The sequence below is a fragment of the Suricata suricatta genome, chromosome 13 (genome assembly GCF_006229205.1).
Source record: "Suricata suricatta isolate VVHF042 chromosome 13, meerkat_22Aug2017_6uvM2_HiC, whole genome shotgun sequence".
Classification (NCBI taxonomy): domain Eukaryota; kingdom Metazoa; phylum Chordata; class Mammalia; order Carnivora; family Herpestidae; genus Suricata; species Suricata suricatta.
In genome coordinates, this window is record NC_043712.1 from 7085845 (window position 1) to 7089853 (window position 4009).

Below are 4009 nucleotides of genomic sequence, written 5' to 3' on the forward strand. Positions count from 1 at the left end.
GTACCTGCTTGAATTAGAACCCAACTGGGGACTGTATCCTAGGAAGTCGGCTCTAGCGATGGTATCTATTGGAAACGCATGTGTTAGAATATGATGGGTTTTTGTCTTCACTGTTTTCAGTCATTGTCCTCTACTAACTACTACTTAAGTAGAAAATTGGGCAATTTCGCCTAGTAAAACTTTTCCACTGTTTTCCATGGGTAAGAATGGTGGTTTCATTAGCCTTCTCAGCAAGAAAATCTAGGTCTATCTGCTGGCACCTATTGCAATGGGATGCAGTGTGAAAAGGGGGGTGGGGACACCAGCATCCCTCCTACAGAGACCCTTAGGGACTCGTTGGTTATCACAGCGATTTGATTCAGGGTTCGATTCAAGGTATGCCTCGGGTCACTTTGATACCTCAGGAAACTCTGATATATCCTCTGCAGGGGGCACCTCCTGGGAGTTTGGGGGATTATTTGTAGTATTGACTTTCTCTACCTTTCTCTTTCTAGGTGGAGGATGGGGCCTTCTCCTCAGTTCCCAAGGACTCTCCCTTGGGATGTCATTTCAACCCAAAGAAAACAATTTGGGTTGCAAAATTTAGGAAAAACCTGATGTCCTGTAACACTGCGTGGCCTTAGTAGGATTTAGCAGTTAAATTTCTTCTGCAGGAAACAGGGTCAATGGACGGAAGTACCCGAGGTCCAGGTTTCACAGCTCTAAGTCAGAAACCAGACCAAAAGGCTTCTTGCAGAATTTATTTGCCCAAATAAGTTTAGCTTGTAAGCTCCCTCCTCGCACAGTGGATATTCTAACAGGCCTTCTCCTGATGAAACTTAGTTGGTAAAGGTAACACAAGCCTCCCATGACAAAGAGGATGCTGACTCCTTCTCTCTGTTCCACTTCCTAATAATTGTGTGATCCTCTCTCTCATTCATTCCCTGAGTTAATAGCTATAAAATGAGACTACTGTGGGGGGTGCCTGGGTGGCTCAGTCGGTTGGGTGTTTGACTTTGACTTAGGTTGTGATCTCACAGCTTGTGAGTTTGAGCCCCACATCAGGCTCTGTGCTGACAGCTCAGAGCCTGGAGCCTGCTTTGGATTTGGTGTCCCTCTCTCACTTTGTTCCTCCCTTGCTCATTCTCTCTTTCTCTCTCTCTCTTTCATATAAATAAAACATTAAAAAAAAAAAAAGGAGCAAACTGTGGTTAGTCTACCTCAGGATATGGACTTGAAAGAATATTCCCAAGCAACTGCCCAAAATCCCTTTCTTTCAAGGATATCCCTTGTCTTCTCTAGCCTGACACAGACCCCTATTTCCAGTCTGGTGGATATCAAACAAACAATCATGGGATCTCCTCATTCCCAGCTGACAATGTTTAGAACCAGGAATCCTCTTTCTCTGCTTTCTGGCACTTCACCTTTTCTGCCTTCCCCTCTCCATCCTCCTGTTTCTGCATCACCTTTGGTGTGACCTACATAAAAACTGGCTTCTGTACCATCCCCCCACCCTCAATGTCAAGGAGTGATGAGTGAACCCCGTTGGATTGTCCACTTCAGATTCCCCTACTGGTGTCCCAGGTAAAAAAAAGTGACAATGGGGAGCAAATGGATTGTCCTTTAAATGAACTCAAGTGGAACATAGTCAGTGTTTTAGCTTATTTAAGTTTGTTGATGTAACTAAATTAGACATGTTATCAGCATTAGATATAAAACTTTTATTCTACCAAGGTTTCCTAAAGGTCAAATATGCTCATGTGTCTCTCTTGCAATTTGTTAGCAAAGATGACTTAAAATAATGGCTAATTTCGTGTATCTCAAAGTTTTCATGGATGATTGTTAAGATAGCTTTCAATGCTTTTGGTAATCTGACACTTGTATAAATGGGATTGAATTCGTTGGATATCAAGATCTTTTCCTGACAGAATGGAGTGCTGAAACATTGATTACTGAATGTGGGTGTGTGCTTTTGACTTCTTATTACAGAGAAACTGAGAACATTTGGGTCTGTTGGAAAATATGCTTTGTGCTTAACTGATTCATGAATTTGCCATCTAAAGAATTCTGGTGTAACAGTTTACATAGTCACTACTGTAGACTAGGGTGTCTAAGAGTCAAAATTCTGCTAACATAATTAAGACTGATGGAAATAAGGAAAGCAGCTGTATATGTACAACAGTAGGAATGTGTGAAAAAGAGAGAAGGAATAAAATGTATTTTTTGTTGCAGGTAAAAAAAAAAGTAATTTTGTCCTAAATGATACTGGTTTGGAGAAAAATGTCTTGGGACAAAATCTGAATACAAAGGAAAGTTGTAGAAGGTCAGGAAGGGAAATCTTTGGCAAGGGATTTTAAATTCAAAACAACCCTAAGTTGTTTTGAATGGATTTTTAAAAGTATACTGGCATAAGGTTGAAATTCTGCTTTTCTCTCTGTTCAAAAGACAACGTCTTTTGGATTGTCAGATCTTGATAAAAAAATTAATACTCATAATATACAAAGGATTGTTTTCTCTTTTTTTTCCCCTGGGAAAATCACAGCTTTAGGTTATGTCTTTATCAGGTCTTTGATCATTTAGTTAACCTTCTCACTGTTAAAGGAGCTAATTTTTGATGACAACTATATAACCCTACATGTTTGCCTTTGGAATCTCTTATTGCCATCTTGGTTAAATTAACAATTTAAACCTGTAAGATTTCTAATGATCTGATTCCATTTCAGATGTGCTCTATAACTTTCTAAGGTTTAACTAACTTCCCAGAATTAAATTTGTAAACAAAGCCTTTTTGACCAAGAAAGCCTTTTTATTTGAAATGTTAAGTGAAAAGCCCCATTAAAAAATGGTAAACCTTAGGTGATAATTGCTTGGGTAAAGGCTGGAACTGCTCAAATGTATATACAATTCCTAAATCTCTAAATGAATATGGAAAACATATATTTTCTAAACCCTATCTGACAGTTACTAGAAACCCTCCCCATATAAACCCAAAATTCCTGGTTTATTTAAAGGATTGGAAGTTTAATACAACAGGGGATTTAACTCCAAAATGAAAGAGTCCCTACTGGGTCATATTATGTATTTCCACTGCAGTAAAGTTAGAGGGGAGCACTTCATGGGCTTGGATATTTAAAATAAAACCTGAACCCCCTTCACAGGAATTCAGTGAGCAAACTAATGTGCCTTTGTATTCCCGTGAACCTGTGGTAGACCTCAAACTTCTCTTAGGATGGTTGGACCTTTCTTTTTCATCCTTCTTTCCCAATGTCTACTAACATTTCCTTCTGACAATGAGCCATTCAAAAGGATCACCGCAGACATCTGAGTTACAAACCAGAAAGACCAATCTGATTCCTGCCACCTGTTCCCACAAGCATCCGAGGGTGCTTCAAGCCTAACGTCTTAAAAAATTTCATGGCAGCACTGGGAGTCACTAGTTTGTAATTTACTCCATTCATTAACCTGTATTTATCTTGTTCCTTAAAAGCATCTGCTATTAATTCCCTGCTTGCTTACTAAACAAAACAGAGTCAATATGATGGCTATCCACCACCTATTACACAGCTGAGTTCTTAAATGACTCTCAAAGTACCATTATATTACTAAATACTAAAATAACCCAAATGCATAAAAGACTTCTACAAAACAGAATGGCATTAGATGTTTTAAGTGCTACACAAGGTGGAACATAAACTCTCTAAGAACCAAATGGTGTGTGCAAACATTCTGGAGTACCTCAAAAATATTTTGGGATTTCTAATTGACATGAATACTCAAATTGTCACATGAAATAAGCCCTCATTGCTTTAGTGATGGCTTACCTCTTGGACTGGAGGATTTTGGTTAGATGCCAAAGGACTTTTCATTTGAGCTCACCTTTCTAGCTATTCTAGTTACGTTTTGCTGTTTTCTCCCATATCTCTCTGCCTGGTGCCAGGACTCCCTCATTACAATTACTTCAAGCCAACAGATGATCCTTTTTACTCCAAGATCTTCATACCCATTGTCCACCTTGGATCCAGCTGCCTCT